This window comes from Rana temporaria, chromosome 5, assembly GCF_905171775.1.
Source record: "Rana temporaria chromosome 5, aRanTem1.1, whole genome shotgun sequence".
NCBI lineage: Eukaryota > Metazoa > Chordata > Amphibia > Anura > Ranidae > Rana > Rana temporaria.
The window spans coordinates 82001032-82022243 of NC_053493.1; the positions used below are offsets into that span (position 1 = coordinate 82001032).

At 42.1% G+C, this 21212-nt stretch overlaps 1 protein-coding gene across 1 annotated transcript in view; it reads right to left on the minus strand.

Annotated features, from left to right (window-relative positions):
- LOC120940114 (sodium channel protein type 5 subunit alpha-like) overlaps positions 1 to 20236 on the minus strand; it is a 494846-nt gene extending 474610 nt beyond the window's left edge. The window contains exon 1 of the mRNA XM_040352763.1: positions 19532 to 20236. The gene's annotated coding sequence lies outside the window, so the exon portion shown is untranslated. The remainder of the gene's footprint in view (positions 1 to 19531) is intronic.
- Positions 20237 to 21212: the final 976 nt, after the last annotated feature.

Below are 21212 nucleotides of genomic sequence, written 5' to 3' on the forward strand. Positions count from 1 at the left end.
CAGCTCTGTGGGAGGGAGGGGTTTGCCTGAGTAAACTATTTTATTTTCCTGTAAAGTTGCTTCAGTTAAGACAGTAATCCGACTTTGGAGGCAACTTCCATTGAAATCAATGGGTACAAGTTGCCTAGAAGTCGCCTTGAAATAGTACAGGAACCTTTTCTGAAGTGACTTCAGTAGTGTACATTAAGACGGCTCTCATTCATTTCAATGGAGTTTCTCATGTCGCGCGACTTGGGGCGACACAAGTCCGATCCCAAGTCGCTGTAGTGTGAACCGGCACTTAGAGGCGCCTCTCTTCTCTTTTATACTCAGTTGTGACATGACGCTACTTGTATATCAAGACATCACTTGTATATCAAGTCAACATTTATTTAAAAATGTTGCTTGTCTTGCAAAATGCTCTCAAACCAAGGTTTTACTGTATCACCATTTAAAGTATCCTTTAAGGAAAAAACAAATCATGCATGTGCACAGATAATAATTCAAAAAGCACTTTAGAGCATATTTCTGTACATAGATACCACTTCCTACTTCTCAGCGCGAATGCTACATAGCCTAGAGGCGTGCTTATGACTTTTTTGCTGTTTGGGAACAGACCCACATTTGTATAAAAGTGAGGCATCTAGAAGGTATGCAGGCTGCTAATGTCAGCTGCATTGAAGTGGAGCTGGAATTTTTGGCCATTAACAGATTCAGACAATATAGAAAACCTATAGTCCGTTAAAACAAGCGACAGCACGTCCTGCCGTAAAGTAAATTCTGTAGAATTTAGGCCAGCACAGGACAGGTAATGGTCACTTCATCTGTAATCGATCCATTGCCTATGGGACATTAAAGCTGCATTCCAACGAGTCATTTAGGTCATTAGCAGCCACAGGCAACTGGATACTTAGTTGGAACAATAGGTTGGCCAAGTATGACAAATGAGTCAGGAGTCCTAATGATAAAATGTAGATTTATTGTATTGGACCATGTTTCTTGGAAAATCATGTAACCACATTATCAAAATGGAAACAAAATAATTTGTAAAATAATTTTTATTATTAAGAAAACGGATGTGACTCATCTTAGGTATATGCGTTCTTCTAAGAGCCGGTTCACACTGGGGCAACTCATCAGGCGACTCAGCCGCCTGACAAGTCGCGTCCCATTGTATTAAATAGAACCGTTCTAATAGGAGCGACGCAAGTCTTCGGGAGCGATTCGGGGCGACTTGCATTGACTTCTATACAGAAGTCATTTTGCAAGTCGCCTCTGAAGTCGTCTTTAGGACGCCTTGACGAGTCGCCCCCGAAGTCGTGCCGCCCCAGTGTGAACCGGCTCTAAAGGTGACCAGATATGAAGCGATAGTCAACTAACACAAGTAAGTCGATGACTTTAACCTGCCTGGCGGTGTTCCCGAGTCTGACTCGGGGTTAGATTTTCCTGCTGCGAGCGGTAACCCCGAGTCAGACTCGGGCTTGCCTCGCTAGATCCACAGGCAAAGTTACTTACCTTGTCCCTGGATCCAGCGATGCCACAGCGCTGTGTGAGCGAGCGGGACCTCGCTCGATTCACACAGTGCCTCCGTGTGCCGCCGATCTCCGTTCCCTGCGACGTTACGACGCACGGGGACGGAGAACGAAGCCAAATTCAAAAAAGTAAACAAACACTATACATACAGTATACTGTAATCTTATAGATTACAGTACTGTATGTAAAAAAAACACACCCCTTGTCCCTAGTGGTCTGTCCTGTGTCATGCATGTCATTTTATATAATAAAAACGTTTCTTTCTGCCTGCAAACTGTAGATTGTCCATAGCAACCAAAAGTGTCCCTTTATGTTAAAAATAGTTTTAGATCAGCTAAAAAACAGCGATAATAAATTATAATCACTTGCAGAATTGTGCGATAGCGATTTGTGGGGAAATTCGTCATAAAAAAAAAAAAATAATGACAGCAACAATTCTGCAACTGAGCAAATTTCAGTGATTTTGATTACATTATTGAATAATTTTTATTATAATTATATTATTATTTGTTATAATTATTTATAATTATTTATTATATTATAATTTATAATTTTGTTTTTAAAAAAATGTCATACCCGGGATGCCTATTAGAAGCTTGTTTGGTTAGATTTAAGTGAGTTATTTCTAAAAATGACAGACCTACAATATAAAACGCCAAATTTCCTTGCAAATAATGGTACCGCTTTCAGCATGTTTTTTCTGAAAGAATCATACCGCCAGGGACGTTACAGCAACTGGGCAGTTTCATCCTATAAAATAACATATATATTGCATATGTACTGTATGTTGTATAACCACAGAATCCATACGATAGTAGGAAAGCTCTTAACTAAATGTATATGTAGAAGAGTCACTAATAATAAACACTTAAATGCATTTTGCAAGTTGCTTTTCCATTCCTCACAATGGTTTCAACAATCATATGTCTGCTTTTCAAATATTGATACCAAAGAGCATGCAGAATAATAACTAAGAGTTCTTCGCTCCATGAATGGTTATAGTATACACAATTTAAACTGTGAACAGAGCAAACAAAAATATAGGATATGTAAAATGTGTAAATGACGAGGTAATGTTAACAATAAACCGAGTAAAACATACTTTAGTTAAGGATACATACTCATAAACTATCAATGTCATTCAGCCACACTATTCTCATGATTACCCTTGTTAGGCTGTAGTGCCAAGAGTCCAGACAATAATAAATCTGCATTGACATTTAGAGGCAAGGAGCACTCAGATAAAACTATGTATGGAAATCTTTCAGGTCCCTTTGACAATGTGTGTGAATGTACTGGAAGGTGCTGAAATAACTATTTGAACAGCAGAAAACTAGAACTGGACTCTTTGGAGGTCTTTTCCCAAACATCCTAAAGCCTCGTACACATGGTCGAACTTTTTGCCAGCAAACTTCAAAATGAGCAGGTATTCCAAAATCAAATCCGACCGTGTGTACGCTCCAATCGGACAAACCTTTTTCGGTTTTCTTCGGACAAAAGTTCGCTCTGCAAACGGACAAACTTTTCGGCAACAAAAGTCCTACGGTGCAAAGTCCTATCGTGTGTACAGAAATCCATCGGACTTTAGTCCAAAGTACAAACACGCATGCCCAGAACCAACGTTCAAATCAACCAACAATAGCAGAAGTTGACCAAAGGGTGGCAGTAAAGAGCAGAAAAATCACGTGATTTTGGGAAAGTTTGCAGAAAAACTCCTGCCATGTGTATGCCCTGCAAACAAAAATTCACGGAAAAGTTTGCCTGAAGTCCTACCGTGTGCGTGGGGCTTTGAACTAAACCACACAAGGGTCTATTTACCAGGAGGGGGTACTTTAAATTATTCCTATCAATAGAAAAACTATAATAAAAAAAATAAGGATTTGGTTACCCTAGTTTGCCGACAGCACTACCTATGACAGTCCTAGGGTTTACAGACCTTTCCATGACAACACTTCCAGTTTTTTTTAAATGGATAAGTTGTATCAAATAGTTAATTCAAGTTTTAATTATTCATTAAAGTATTCTATTTTGTTTTTCTAACGAGAAGAAATGAAATGAATGACATTGCAACCACGTCGTAAAGCAAACTTGGAATACAGTTATACTTTGCTACCTTTGTGTGTGAGATAAATAGACTATATTCTAATTTCTCTAGAACAGTGGTCTCCAAACTGTGACTCTGGGCTTGGATGTGGCCCTTTGCTTGCCTCTATACGGGCCTTGGGGCACTATTCTATTCACAACTGACACTAATGATGGGGCACTATTCATTCCACTGACACCAAGGATGGGGTGCTGCTATTCCTCCCACTGATATCAACAATAGGGCACTATTCCTTCCAGGAAATCCAATGATGGGGCATTGTTTACTTACACTGATGCTTGGGCATTTTCTACTCCCACTGGCCACAGTCTGCCCCCCCCCCCCCCAAAGTCTGAAGAACAGTAAAGCTGGACACACACTACCCCGGCGGATTGCACGAAAAAAAAAACTGACAGCTTTAGTCGGAGACATTGGACTAAACCATGCAAGGTTAGTCCATCGATCTTCCCCGCTGAGCTGTTGTGTTCCGACAGGAGAACACCCCCCCCCCTGCCAGAACACTCCGATCAGTGCTCTCTGCCATTGGCTAAGAGTGCTGATCGGGAGTCAGTCGGCTGCTGGTTTTCTAGCATACTCGTCTGACAGAAGCCAGCATTCTATGCATGAAGGTAAAAAGCCTTCTGTGTGCTGCTCCCCCCCCCCTCCACAGCCCACCTAATACTCACCTGAGCCCCCTCTCACTCGAGCGATGTACACAAGAGCCTCTGCTGTCCCATGACTCCCTGTCCTCATTGGATGAGACAGCAGCAGAAGCCATTGGCTCCCACTGCTGTGAATGACAGCCAGTGAGCCAATGAGAAGAGAGTGGGGTGGAGCTAAGCCACAGCTCTATGGGGTTGATTTACTAAAGGCAAAAGGACTGTGACACACTTTTGCAAGTGCAGATGCTCCAGAGCTTAGTAAATGAGGGAGTTTTGCCAACTTCCATCATCCAATCATGTGCAAGCAAACATTTTTATTTTTTTTATTTTCCCTGCATGTGATTGTCTATTCTTTGTAATTTGAAGTTTTAGCTCATTTACTAAGCTCTGGAGGAACTGCACTTGCAGAGTGTAACTGCTCTATTTGCCTTTAGTAAATCAACCCCTGTGTCTTATGAACGCATAGAGTGGGGCGTGCGAGAGCGAGCACACACTAGTGTCCCCATAGCAAGCAGCTTGCTTTTGGGTTCACTGGTCAAGGAGGCGGTGCCAGCAGCACCAGTGAGGGACCCGAGAAGAGGAGGATCAGGGCTGCTCTGTGCAAAACCACTGCACAGAGCATGTAAGTATAACATGTTTGTTATTTTTTTGTTTTTTTAAAGCTGAACCTTTAAAGTGTTACTTTACCCAGTAATATGAAAATAGTTCATCCTCCCCCCACAGTGCCCAAGCTTATAAATCTTCTTTTCATATTATAATATTGCCACCATATACCTTTTAGATGATCTGTATACCTTGGTTACATGATAAACTGCACAGTTTCTCCAGAGCTGAAAGTTCAGGACGGAGGAGATTTCCATTTCAGCCTGTATACACGCCCACATGTGTGATGTCAATATCATGTGACCTGGCTAGCTCTGAGAATAAGTAAATGTTCTCTCCAGCATAAAAGACTCAACTGAGCATGTGCACATCGGCTACTGCGTACAGTGATCAGCTTTTATTTATTCATGTACAACCTTTATCCCAAAAGGAAAAAACTGTTAGCTGTAAAGCCTCGTACACACGCTCGGTTTACTCTGCAAGAACCAGCAAGAAAACTGCTGGCAGAGCTTTCTTGCCGAGTATACCGTGTGTGTGTACGAGGCTTTCAGGATTCTCGACAAGAAAACTGCCCAGAATCTAGACGAGAAAAATAGAGAACATGTTCTCTATTTTCTCGTCGTGAGATTCTCTGCAGTTTTCCTGCCGAGAAATCCGTGAGTGTGTATACTTACCTGGTCGCCGTGGAAACCCGTGCATGCTCGAAATTACTTTGACGCATGCGCAGTAGCTTCCTAGGCATAGGTAGGGTGCAGCAAGTTGGCGGCGATGGCATTGAATGTGACGAGCGCATGCTCATCGTACGCGATGACGTCACTGCGTTCTTGCCTTTCAAGAGAACCGCGGTTCTTTCGAAAGGAGAGTCTGTACACTCGGGCAGCAAGAGATTTTTGCCAAGAATCTCGTCAGGATATATATAGATATATATATATATATATATATAATGATTGGTAAGCTGTATTATATTACATTTTTGGTTTAGTGCTTAATACTTCTTAACCACTTAAGGACCGCCTCCTGCACATATACAACGGCAGAATGGCACGGCTGGGCACAAGCACATACCTGTACGTCCTCTTTAAGTGTGGGTGTGCGGCCGCGGCACGCGACCCGGTCCGAAGCTCCGTGACCGCGGGACCCGCGGACCCGATCGCCGATGGAGTCCAGCGATCGGTCCCCAGAGCTGAAGAACGAGGAGAGCTGTGTGTAAACACAGCTTCCCCGTTCTTCACTGTGGCACTGTCATTGATTGTGTGTTCCCTGATGTAGGGAAACACAATCAATGACGTCACACGTCCAGCCCCGCCCAGCCCCCCTACAGTTAGAAACACATATGAGGTCACACTTAACCCCTTCAGCGCCCCCTAGTGGTTAACTCCCAAACTGCAATTGACATTTTCACAGTAAACAATGCATTTATATAGCATTTGTTGCTGTGAAAATGACTATTGTCCAAAAAATGTGTCAAAATTGTCCGATGTGTCCGCCATAATGTCGCGGTCACGAAAACAATCGCTGATCGCCGCCATTAGTAGTAAAAAAAAAATATTAATAAAAATGCAATAAAACTATCCCCTATTTTGTAAACACTATAAATTTTGCGCAAACCAATCGATAAACGCTTACTGCGATTTTTTTTACCAAAAATAGGTAGAAGAATACGTATCGGCCTAAACTGAGGAAAAAAATATTTTTTTTATATATTTTTGTGGGATATTTATTATAGCAAAAAGGAAAAAATATTGCATTATTTTCAAAATTGTCGCTCTATTTTTGTTTATAGCGCAAAAAAAAAAAAAAACGCAGAGGTGATCAAATACCACCAAAAGAAAGCTCTATTTGTGGGAAAAAAAGGACGCCAATTTTGTTGGGAGCCACGTCGCACGACCGCGCAATTGTCAGTTAAAGCGACGCAGTGCCGAATCGCAAAAAGTGCTCTGGTCTTTGACCAGCAATATGTTCTGGGGGTTAAGTGGTTAAGCAGCAATACGACTGCACTTCTACTTCACAGTAGCTACTGAATGCTGTTGATCTGCTACACAGGATTCTGCACATCATTAAGCTGGCTATGCATGGAACAATATTTTTTCTCTATTTAAATTCTCTCCCATGTGTAATGATTAGTACATAGGGGATACGACTGAATGCATTGAGGGAACTATGAAGACGGCCTCCATGCTTGGAGTGATCTGCAGGTTCACCAAGGCTGCGTTCCCTGCTGATTCAGCAAAGATCTGCTACTGATAGTGAAGGCAAATACATGAAAATAATCCACATATGTTGCTGTACAGTGCAGGAGCCGTTCCTGGGCTAATTATCCCCTGTGGTTTCTAGCTTCTGGAAATATTATCCTTTTGTATATAGAAACCTCTACTCTATGGACTTTTTGACCTGTACTTAGCTCAGACCATAAAATCCATCTCTCATATCTCTTTGTAGTAAAAGCTCATCCCCATCATCCTACCTAACGACGTTCACTAGGAGCTCAAATTACAAAGAAAAAAACCATTGTCAGAATGGGATTTCTGCTGGAAAAACAGGTAATTGTTCTGGGAAAAGCACAACACGTGAGACCTAAAAACAAACCTTCCTGGAGAGAATGACGCATTTCCTTCTATATGGTCCTATTCAGGTGACAGTATAGGTGAGGACTGGGGTGCTGCAAACTTTTAGGCTCGGTTTACTCCTATGTACTTTGCTTTTGATCCGTTTCTTCAGTGCGTTTTGCACTTTTTATGCTTTTTTTTTTTGGGCAATTTATTGTTGGGCAGATTAAAAAAATGCAAATCACCGCAAAAAAAACGCACTGCGTTTCTGCAGCTTCTCAATTGAAGTCTTTTGAACCAAAAATGCAAAGTTTACATTTTTAAAAAAGTCTGACAATTTTCAAAAACGCAGTGGCTGAAAAAAGCATAAATGTGAACGCGTCCCATAGGATGTGTCCCAAGTAAATGGACTGTAGTGCGTTTCTGCAAAAAGAAATAAAAAAACACATAGGGCCAGATTCTCATACATTTACGTTGCTCCTGGGCAGCGTAACGTATGTGATTTACGTTACACCGCCGCAGGTTTACAGGTTTACATCCTGATTCTCAGAACACTTACCTGTAAACTTGCGGCGGTGTATCGTTAAATCGCTCGGCGCAAGCCCGCCCTATTCTGCGCATGCTCATGCGCATGCTCCATCGGGTAAATTACCCGACGTGCATTGCGCTAAATGACGTCGCCCCGACGTCATTTGCTTAGACGTTTACGTAAATGGCGTCCAGGGCCATTCACGGACGTCTTACGCAAACGACGTAATTTTTTTTAAATTCGACGCGGGAACGACGTTTATACTTAACATTGGTTGCCCCTCATAATAGCAGGGGCAACCTTATGCGTCGCGTACGCTACGGAAACAACGTAAATTCTCAGCGTCGACCGTGCGTATGTTCGGGAATCTCGCGTACTTACCTCATTTGCATAGACGACGGGGAAAACGACGATGCGACACCTAGCAGCGGGAAAAAAAATAGATTTTAAGATCTGACAGCGTAAGAGCCTTACGCCTGTCAAATCTAATGGGTATCTATGCGTAACTGATTCTAAGAATCAGTCGCATAGATACCCGGGGCCAGATGAGGAGTTACGACGGCGCAAATGGTGTTGCGCCATCGTAACGCCTTTGATAATCTGGGCCATAGGGGGTTATTTACGAAAGGCAAATCCACTTTGCACTACAAGTGCAAACTACGGGGTAGATTCACGTAGATCCGCGTATCTTTGTGGCGGCGTAACGTATGCGATTTACGTTACGCCACCGCAACTTAGACGGGCAAGTGCTGTATTCTCAAATAAATTGCTCCGTAAGTTGCGGCGGCGTAGCGTAAATCGGCCGGCGTAAGCCCGCCTAATTCAAATGTGGGACAGGGGGGCGTGTTTTATGTTAATGTTCTATGACCGGACGTGATTGACATTTTTCCCGAACGGCGCATGCGCCGTCCGTGGAATTTCCCAGTGTGCATTGCTCCTAATACGTCGCAAAGACGTCATTGGTTTCGACGTGAACGTAAATGACGTCCAGCCCCATTCACGGACGACTTACGCAAACAACGTAACTTTTTCAAATTTCGACGCGGGAATAACGGCCATACTTAACATTGGTACGCCGCACTTACGCCACCATATAGCAGGGGTAACTATACGCCGGGAAAAGCCTAACGTAAACGGCGTAACTGTACTGCGTCGGCCGGGCATACGTTTGTGAATTCGCGTATCTAGCTGATTTACATATTTCGATGCGGAAATCAGCGTACACGCCCCTAGCGGCCAGCGTAAATATGCAGTTATGATCCGACGGCGTAAGAGACTTACGCCTGTCGGATCTAAGGGAAATCTATGCGTAACTGATTCTATGAATCAGGCGCATAGATACGACGGCGCAACTCAGAGATACAACGGCGTATCTGGAGATACGCCGTCGTATCTCCACTGAGAATCTGGCCCTACAAGTGCAAAGTGCACTTGAAATTGCACTGAAAGTGCACTTGGAATTGCAGTCGCTGTAGATCCAAGGGGGACATGCAAGGAAAATAAAAAACAGCATTTTAGCTTGCACATGATTGGATAATAAAATCAGCAGAGCTTCCCCTCATTTCAGGTCTACCCCTCAGATTTACAGCGACTGCACTTCCAAGTGCACTTTGCACTTGTAGTTTTCACTTGTAGTGCAAAGTGGATTTGCCTTTTATAAATAACCCCCATAGTGCGTGCTCATAGGGCGCGTCCATGCAAATTCAGTCATACTAATTGTATGGCTGAATTCGCATAGCATTGGCACCAAAATGGTGCAGGACCATTTTTTTTGGTTCACACTGGAATCGGATCACAAAAAAATCCCATGCGATCCGATTGCTGCACTACGTGACAGTTCACACTGTGATATGCGAACCGATCTCGGGGTGTCATTAACTTTCTATTGATACCAGAACCAGTTCGCATAGAGCAGTGTGAACTGCCTGTGAGTCCTATGCGATGCGGAAACCGGCACTGAAATTGCGCTGGTTCCCGCATCGCGCTAATGTGAATCGGCATTTAGTAAATCTCCCTGTGTCTCTGTGTAGAGGCAGCATAGGCGTGCGCACAGGGTGTGCCAGGTGTGCCCAGGCACACCCTAATCACCCTGTGCTGCACAGATTCCCCCTGCTGCTTGGCTGCAGAGAAAGGGACTCTGGAATCTCTGTTCTCAGCCCCTTTCTCTGTCTAAAAAGTGAGATATCAGGGGTCTGTTTAGGCCCCTTATATCTCACCAAAGCCCCCAATGGTTTTTGTAAAAGAAAATAATAAAAAATTATTGGAAAAAAAATTGTAAAAAATAATACATTTTTTTTTTTTTTAAAAGTAATAATAAAAAAAAATAATACAAATAAACTACTGACAACAGTCCCTGCCCACTGACACCATCAACTGTTCTACTGACACTGTTCATTGCCCTACTGCCATATATATATATATATATATATATATATATATATATACACACACACATACACGCATGTTTGTTTGAGCTTTGGGGTGCACACTCTAATGTACATAGGCTGCACACACCTATGAGAGGCAGAAACATACTTCATCATGTCAGAGCCCCCAGCAAGGAGAACAGTAAGCAGCACAGTAGTGGCATCCCCAAATTATCCTGCAAATCTCTCTGCTCTTCTAACTACAGTATATCACACAGAGACTGCAGTGCCTTAGATCTCACACTGAAGATATACAGCTTTGAAGATCAGGACAGAGATTTACAGTATTCTCTGCTGCAGTTCTGAATTACAGTTTTCTTAGCTCCCTATCACCAGTATAGGCTAGGTTCACACACACTTCTGCACGTGGCTTCAGGTGCGGGAATCGCTGTGGGTAACCACCTGCAGTGAAAATGTACTGCTCTGTGAAAATTCACGGGGCTGCCATTCATTCTGAATAGCACCCCCACGCATGTAAAAAAAATCGGAGTGCGTGTGCGGGAACTGCAGGAAAATCACGCAGTAAAAAAGACCATGGGGCAGATCCACAAAGAAATTACGCCGGCGTATCTATTGATACGCCGGCGTAATTTCAAAATTCCTGCGTCGTATCTTTGTTTTGAATCCTCAAAACAAGATACGACGGCATCTCGGCTTGATCTGACAGGCGTACATCTTCTTACGCCTTCGGATCTTAGATGCAGTTTTTCGGCGGCCGCTAGGTGGCGTTTTCTTTGAAATCCGCGTTGAGTATGCAAATTAGCTATTTACGGCGATCCACGAACGTACGTCGGCCCGGCGCATTTTTTTCCGTCGTTTGCGTTCAGCTTTTTCCGGTGTATAGTTAAAGCTGCTGTTCCGAGGCGTACTCAATGTTAACCACTTCCATACCAGGTACTTACGCAGCTTCCCGCCCAAGCCAATTTTCAGCTTTCAGCACTGTCGCACTTTGAATGGCAATTGCGCGGTCATGCTACACTGTACCCAAACAAAATTGGCGTCCTTTTTCCCCCACAAATAGAGCTTTCTTTTGGTGGTATTCGATCACCTCTGCGATTTTTTTTTTTTGCGCAACAACTAAAAAAAGGCTGAAAATTTGGAAAAAAAATTACGTTTTTATTTTTTTCTGTTAATTTTTTTGTAAATAAGTTTTCTCTTTCAATTACGGGCACTGATATGGCGGCACTAATGGGCACCGATGAGATGGCACTGATGGACATCGATGAGGTAGTACTGACGGGCACAGATGAGGTGGCACTGATTGGCGGCGCTGGTATGCGACACTGATGGGCACACATAGGCGGCACTGATGGGCACACATAGGCGGCACTGATGGGCACACATAGGCGGCACTGATGGGCACACATAGGCGGCACTGATGGGCACACATAGGCGGCACTGATGGGCACACATAGGCGGCACTGGGCACTCATAAGCGGCACAGATGGGCGGCACTGATGGATACTTATGGGTGGCACAGATGGGCACTGATAGGTGGGCACTGGGCATGGATGGGCACTGTGGGGTGGCACTGATGGACACTGGGGTGGCGCTGATGGACACTGGGGTGGCGCTGATGGACACTGGGGTGGCAGCACTTATTTTTGCCAGGTTGCCAGTCAGTGCCCATTTGTGGGCACTGACTGGCATCTTTTTTCTTTATGCTTTTTTTTTTTTATTTTTTTTTTAGACTTTTTTTTTTTTTTCCATTTTTTTTTTTTTTTGCCCACCCTGGTGCTCCAGGGTGGGCATCCCTGGTGGTCCAGTGTGGCGATCCGAGGGGGGGCTGCGCTGATAAACAATCAGCGCTAACCCCCCCTGTCAGGAGAGCCGCCGATCGGCTATCCTCTACTCGCGTCTGTCAGACGCGAGTGAGGAAGAGCCATCGGCGGCTCTTCCTGTTTACATCGTGATCAGCCGTGGTTGGACACGGCTGATCACGTGGTAAAGAGTCTCCGCCGGAGGCTCTTTACCGAGATCGGAGATGCAGGGTGTCAGACTGACACCCCGCATCACCGATCGCCGCGATGCGCGCCCCCACGGGCGCGCGCGGCATGAAATCCTGCAGGACGTTCGAGAACGTCCTGTCAGGATTTCATAACCACTTCCCGGACGTAAATCGGCCATAGGCCGGGCGGGAAGTGGTTAAGTATGGCCGTCCTTCCCGCGTACAATTTTGAATTTTTTGCGTCGTTTGTGTAAGTCGTTCACGAATAGGAATTTGCGTAGAATGACGTCACCGTCGTAAGCATTGGCTGGGTCCGGTTTAATTTCGAGCATGCGCACTGGAATACCCCCAGGGACGGCGCATGCGCAGTTAAAAAAAAACGTTGTTTACGTAGGGTCACGACGTATTAACATAAAACACGCCCCCATCACTTCCATTTGAATTCCGCGCCCTTACGCCGCAACAGATACACTACGCCGCCGTAACTTACGGCGCAAATTCGTTGAGGATTCAAACCAAACAAAAGTAAGTTACAGCGGCGTAGCGTATCTTAGATACGTTGCGCCCGGCGCAGATGTATGTGGATCTGCCCCTATGTGATTACCCTGTGGCTGCATTTTTGAAAAGGTGCATGCACCTTTTTTTTTTGCGGAAACGCAGCCATGGCTGTCTATTCATTTGAATGGGCTGCCGAGCCCGCACAAACGCGCCCCCCAAAAACCCACAGGTGTGAACCTAGCGTCAATGGACAGAGAATGATCAGCAGCACACTGATAAGCTCACCTCTCTGCTCCCTTCTCCTGTTGCCATGTGTATGCAGCACATCTAATTGGCTCCTAGTAGTGCCCCTCCATCTTCCAGTCTGAGTGCTGCAGTGCAGAGGATGACAGGGAGCTGACTTCAAGCCAAATTCAAGTTAACAAGCGGCATTTAAAACATATCAGGATTTTAACAAATACATAATTGAATGATATGTAACTATTAACAGCAATTACTGTCCCAGAAAGGCTTCATTGCATAATGTTTCTTCATAGAGTATCACACACAGACACTATTAAGCCTTTATTTCCATGACTTCCCTAGTCACTGGACAGCTGCTTTGATGTAAACTGAACTCCGGGCAAACAGCTAAATACACAGATATAAAAAACATATAAGAGAGCTATTTTACCTACCAACGGATTTCTGACCACCCAATCCTTATAGCAAAGCCCTGTCTGGCAGGAGACCTCATTTATCTCTGCTGCAGTTAAGTTATATCTAAAGGTCTTATCTTTTGTCCCTCCCCTAGCCTGTAAGTGGACAGTGAAAAGAGAAGCAGCAGACTGATAAGCGCCTCTTTCTGCTCACTCTGCTTTCTCCTACCAACATGCTCCTTGCATTGCAGCACAACTGATTGGCTCCTTTTGCTGCTCCTCCCTCAACCAGTCTGATTGCTGTTGTACATGGGATTGCAAGATGCTGATAACAAATCACATTTAGGCATTTTCACTGCTTTCATTTAAAAAATTCAAATCTGCATTAATTTGTATCTTATATTTATGTCTGGAGTTGAGCTTTAAGGAATCATATACAGTACTGCAGTACTCTAATAACTAATAATAAATGTAATAATAGTATTCAGCATATACAGTAATATTTATATGCACATGCTGACCAAGAGGTCCAGTAAGGGTTCATTTACACTTGCTATTGGGGGGCAATAAAACACTCAGCTGAGGCCAACATGGAGGGCTAAAGCAAGACGGTATACATTGTGAACAAAAGGTAAATATTAAAAGCAGGGGCGGACTGACAACTCATGGGACCCCTGGGCAATAGGAGATTATAGGGCCCCATGGCAATAGGATATTATGGGGCCCGCAGGCAATAGATTATGGGGCCACACAGTACACACACACACACAGACACACAATATACACACACAGTATACATATACACACAGACACACAATATACACACACAGTATACATATACACACTGAAAAGGTACTGGAGAGGAGGGGCAGCTGTAATCTTGGGATTTTTAGACCAAAATGATATCGGTAAGGGACATTTTAGGGACAGATGTAAAAAAACAAACTGATTTTTACATACTGTCCCTGGTTTTACTGAGGCTGGCAACCCTGATGGGGCCCCCTAGTGGCATGGGGCCCTCTGCAGTGCCCGAATGGTCAGTCCGCCCCTGATTGAAAGCACTCCTGGCAGTATTATAAATTGTCATTGCCACTGTCAATCTTGCTGGAAGGCTTGCACTGCATGTAAATATGGGCAAAAATATCAATAACGGTACATGAAATAAAAAACAAATGTGTGTATATATATATATATATATATATATATATATATATATATATATATATATGGTATATACAACATTTTCTTGTACAACTTTCCTTTAGATTTACCAAAACTATATAATATGAGGTCACAAACTTGTATATATATATATATATATATATATACTGTATATATATTTTTTTTTAACTAAACGCTTTTTTTGCATATTTTCCCTTCTACGCTTATCATTTTTTGTGATTATGATCCTTTAAGAAAATTAAAAATAATGTAAAATTTTTAAAAATCTGTTCTGGGTGGATACGGTCAGGTTTAGCCTCCTGGTCTATATACTTAAATACCCTGAAGGTGAGCTCTCCCATTGCTTTCCCTGCAAAAGTTTGTATGTCTTACACGTAACCCTTTGATCTTCCACAACTTACACTATGACAGTGGGGGGGAAGCCTGACTCCTCCAACTTTGCGTCACAGCAGCCAGGGGGATCAGAGGAACTCCATCAGTCCCTGACAGATCCAAGAGGGTGGCTGTCCTGGCCCAAATCAAACCAATCAGATTTGGTTGGGTATGCCTTTTAATATTTCTATTGTAAAAAAAAATAAAAAAATGCAATGCAACTTCAGTGTAACGGTATGCAGGGGTCTTTGTGCTTTTGCTGCATCGGCAGCACGTTACCAGACATATCTGACATAAGTGCTTCATGATAGAATGACATTTCTCCTGACAAGTTTGCATAAGGTCATATAAAATTCCTCTTTGAGTGTTGGCATGTATGTCTGAAGGACAAGAGTAAAGAAAAAAATTAAGAACGCTAGTAGCCGCTTTAGGAAATATAGTCAACTAAAGGCATTTAAACCCCATTAATTATGAGTCATATATATATATATATATATATATATATATATACACACACACACACTATAAAATATATATATTTATATATATATATATATATATATATATATATATATATATATATATACACACCGTATATAAAATAAAACAAACACACATACATACATATGTATGTGTGTTTGTTTTAGTTTTGGTTTTTTTGTTGTTTTGTTTTGTTTTGCTTTTTTAGCTACAGATCCATTATCAATTTTTTTATGCAGTTGTCACTTTTTATCAACTCTCCAGGATCCCAGAGCTAACAGGTAAAAGTACTTTATATATTATATTCACTAGAAGTTTGGTGTATTCAGCCCACACTCAGGACAGAGCTTCATTATGCTCTAATGACTTTTACTTCTTGAATTCTCTTCCTAGCCAGCCGAAAAACTCTATCCTGAGGGGAGATTTATCCCAAATAAAAGGGTCTTTGTAAACAGGAATAAGCAGGAAGGAGATAGCAATTAACATTCCATCCACCTGTTCTTGATCGGTGGATATTTTTGTTTTATGTATAAAAATGCTCCCTTCTGGGCGATTGTTCCAACTCCAGAATTCTCAACCTGTATATTTAAATCTCATTCAAATTTTAATCTTGTCTATTTTGTGACTGTAGCTTTCATCCTACACCCCAAATAAATCAAAGAATTATTTACACCAAGGTCAAAGCTTTTATATTCGATTTTATGAAAAGGATTAAAACAGAATACATTGCATATAACGACTCCTTTAGTAAAGTTGACACTTCTTGGGTGTGTTATTTAAGGCCTTTCATAAACTTTCTGATAGGCATCAGTTTTTATTTACTGTAGCCAAAGAAACTTCAAAGGTAAGGCTTTTCACTTCATCTAACACAAGCAAATGTTTCCCAACAACCAATTTTTCCAAGTTACAGCCTATGGGAAAATGAAGCCTCTATGCCACAACAATTCAAATTTCCATGCTGTTTAGCCTATATTTATACAAAATATAACTCTAGTCACTAAGAATTTTGGGGTTCAAATCACCAGCCAAGCTCTGAACTGTTTTGCCTATAATTATACAAACTACTCTGGCCACTGTGAATTTTGGGGATCAAATCACCGGCCAAGCTCTGAGAAAATGAAGCCTCTATGCCACAACAATTCAAATTTCCATGCTGTTTAGTCTATAATTATACAAACTACTATGGCCACTATGAATTTTGGGGTTCAAATCACCAGCCAAGCTCTGAGAAAATGAAGCCTCTATGCCACAACAATTCAAATTTCCATGCTGTTTAGTCTATAATCATACGAACTACTCTGACCACTATAAATTTAGGGGTTCAAATCACCAGCCAAGCTCTGAACTGTTTAGCCTATAATTATACAAACTACTCTGGCCACCATGAATTTTGGGGTTCAAATCACCAGCCAAGCTCTGAGAAAATGAAGCCTCTATGCCACAACAATTCAAATTTCCATGCTGTTTATCCTATACAAACTACTCTGGCCACTATGAATTTGGGGTTCGAATCACCAGCCAAGCTCTAAACTGTTTAGCCTATATTTATAAAAACTACTCTGGCCACTATGAATTTTGGGATTCAAATCACAGACCAAGCTCTGAACAGTTTAGCCTATAATTATACAAACTACTCTGGCCACCATGAATTTGGGGGTTTTTGAGCTTGTAATTATACAAACTACTCTGGCCACCATGAATTTTGGGGTTTTTGAGCTTGTAATTATACAAACTACTCTGGCCACCATGAATTTCGGGGTTCGAATCACCAGCCAAGCTCTAAACTGTTTAGCCTATATTTATAAAAACTACTCTGGCCACTATGAATTTGGGCATTCAAATCACAGACCAAGCTCTGAACAGTTTAGCCTATAATTATACAAACTACTCTGGCCACCATGAATTTTGGGGTTTTTGAGCTTGTAATTATACAAACTACTCTGGCCACCATGAATTTTGGGGTTCAAATCACCAGCCAAGCTCTAAAAAAATTAAGCCTCTTTGCCATAACAATTCAAATTTACATGCTGTTTGGTCTATATTTCTACAAACTACTCTGGCCACTATGAATTTTGGGGTTCGAATCACCAGCCAAGCTCTGAACTGTTTAGCCTATAAATTATACAAACTACTCTGTCCACCATGAATTATGGGGTTTAAATCACCAGCCAAGCTCTAAACAAATTAAGCCTCTTTGCCACAACAATTCAAATTTCCATGCTGTTTAGTCTATATTTCTACAAACTATTCTGGCCACCGTGAATTTTGGGGTTCAAATCACCGGCCAAGCTCTGAGAAAATGAAGCCTCTGTGCTACAATAATTCAAATTTCCTCACTGTTTAACCTATAATCATACAAATTATTCTGGCCATTATAAATTTTGGGGTTCAAATCACCAGCCAAGCTCTGAACTGAAAAAATGTTGAGATTTCACTTGATCCCACTCAATAATATAACACTTAGACTGTCTGACCTAGCAACAGAAACTTGATATTATATTGACCCTGCTTCATCTTACCATACAGAAAGGCAATAATCAATAGGGCATTCTTCTAAAAACTGTTTGATACTATGTACTGCCCATTTCCACTAAGTGTTTCTGATGGGATTACAAAAAAAAATCTAGTATTTCCGATACGAGAAAGCAAGCAAGCAAGCATCAAAAGTTTTTTTTTTTTTTTTAATTGTTATTTGTTCAATCTAGGCATTAAAGAATATAATAGAAAAAAAGTTATCTTTTAGGTGTATATTTTTCAGCAATCGTCCCAAAATAAATGATATTAATAATATTAATCGTCATCCTCACTGTAAATGAAAACACAGCAGTAGTAGAAATGACAGGCATTAACACAGTGAATCATACTTTCAAATTGAATAAAATCATCAGTTCAATTAGATTAATGCATTTAAAGTCAAACACACTTCCAGTGTAGAAGGCAGTGGTTGGGATAATTCAGTTACATAATCACATGGCCAGGATAAGGTTTATCCAGCTGTAGAGTTGTACACCAACCCCTTCTTGTGTTCATCTTACGCACCCATCCCATGTAATCCAATTTCACTGTCATTATTGCAAAGGGAGCGAGAAGCTACAGGATAAAGCCATCTAATTCTCCTTGTAAGGCTACCCAGCTCATTTCTGAAAAAGATGCTGAGGTCCTCCACTCCTATTATACTCTAAGAAAAAATAATTCTGGGATGTATTCCAAATAAAACGCTATAAATTTAATTTCTAAAGGCTATCCCTCACCACAAGATTAAAGACTCAGAGCTTTCAATTTATAAAATATGGGTCTTAATTCTTCACCCGACCACAGACGGAGAAACGGGATAATTAGACAAAGCTTGACAGGTATTAATCTCAGAACTAAACTCCAAAGTTAATACAATCGGGGGGGGGGGGGGGATAGTTTATTATAATTAACAGGTTTAATTGATATAATTGGTCACCATAATTTAAAAATAATTTCCGGTAACACTTTATTGGTAAGCTAATTTATATTATCTAGCTGGACACACATTGAAGGACCAGAAGCCACCTCTACCTTTCCATTGTAACCATATCGATGAAATGTCACTCTTCAATAGATCCTTATTAAAAAAAAAAAAAACTGAATGCACATTTGCATTTCAAATCAGAGGTTGCTAAGACTAAAAGCCAGGCCAGTTCCAAAGAGAAATATTCCAAATCAAGGACTTTTTCTTGAAAATAAAGAATAGTCAGTAACTGTGCAAGGATAACATGGACTGACCTTGTGCTCTATTGATGAACTGGATAAAAGCAATCCATGCTGTACTACAATACACACAAGAATATGTTCTACTCACATGGAAGTACCGCTCGTCCTGTAGATCTATAGTACTTAAGCTACCTAAAGTCCACAAAGTGTTCTACCCCTGATGCTTGGTCCAATTGAGGAGCCAGCTTAGGTTGCTCTTGGGGGTGTTGCAATTTGGAGAGGGGGAGTCTGCCCCCCATCAGGTTGATCTATCTCACCAAGGAAGGGGGTGATGGGCTAAAGGTTGGAGATAAGATAAGAGTAGGTATTACCTGTCTGAAGCTGGTGTCACTGGAACCCCACTGAGGATTTTAGGATGTGTAATCTCTGTACAGCAAGCTCAGGACTGCTCTCAAGGTAACCACTCCCTATGAATGAGCCAGGCAGCAGCTGCCTTCAGCACTTACAGGGCTGGGAGGTCTCTCGCTCATCAGACACCAACAATTGGTCATCCAAGTTTTTGATGGAATTCCATGTTCCCTCCAAGCCGGAGACTGCCAAGACATTACAGTGTGGATGACGATAGAGCTGTAAACTCAGGTGGTCATGATTGTACAAGCCCAGAAGTAAAAAGTCCAGCCCCTTTAATTCCAGTTGTAACTTAATTGCCCTAATCTACAACCAACCAGCTGCATCATGTCCACTCTTGAGCAAGCAGGCTGTACTTTGCTCCAAGCACCATTAATTATGCATCACCAGTATGAATATCCCAGCATCCCAACTGGTTTAGGTCAGGAGGACCCAGTGTGACATAATGCTGTACTGTCCTCTTCTGCCATCATCACCAGCCAGTCCCCATAGACATCACAGGAGCTCCAATCCAAAGATCCCACAATGAGAAACTTTACAAAGAGCATCAGCCACCAATCACACCAACTTCTTCTTCTCTTCTCTTTATCTAGGCAGGGACCATGCAACTTCACTGCAGAACATCACAGGCAAGCTTCTCCACCTGACAATGAACACTCAGTGCAGGTGTGAGCTTTACCATGTAATCATTATAATAGGGACAGCAGGGAGCTCGTCACCAGGACGGATGGCAGGCTATTACCGTACATTCTCCCTAGCTAGTCACTCCCTTGACTCAACCTCCCCCCAAACACAAGACGATCAACGCTGATGTGTTGTCGCCACCCAGTGGTCAAATTATCAAACTGCGCTCACTAACAGAGCATCGTGCATGTATTCTATATACAGAATGAAATTGGAGTTTTATTTCTAGAACATTTCTTTTTCTTTATTTTTTTGTTAAAAAAAAGTCAGTTTAGACTGTATGCACTTGTATTGATTAATAAAAGTCTGTAGCATTTTATGCAGCAAAGAAAGAAAACTTAAAGCTAACCCAGGAACTGGAAAGAGTTCAGATAAGGGCATCAAAGCTAATAAAGGGACCTCAGCCTATGGGGAACGACTACAAGCATTAAACGTATTCTCTCCGGAGAAGAGACGCTTCAGAGGAGATATGAACGTGATACAGGCATACCCCACTTTTAGGTACACAATGGGATTTATTTACTAAAGCTGGAAAGAGCAAAATTAGACTCACTTCTGCATAGAAACCAATGAGCTTCCAGTTTTTATTAACAGGTTTAATTGAACAAGCTGGGGTTAGAAGCTCATTGGTTTCTATGCAGAAGTGAGCCTGATTTTGCGCTTTCCAGCTTTATTAACCACTTGACGCCCGCCCTATTGCAAAAAGATGTCGGCAAAGTGGTTTCAATATCCTGACTGGATGTCATATGACGTCCTCAGGATATTGAGCCGCTGCGCGCCCCCATCGCGGCGATCGTTGTTGCAGGGTGTCAGTCTGACACCCCGCAACACCGATCTAGGTAAAGAGTCTCTGACGGAGACTCTACCATATGATCAGCCGTGTCCAATCACGGCTGATCACGATGTAAACAAGAAGAGCCGGTTATCGGCTTTTCCTCACTCGCGTCTGTCAGAGCCGAT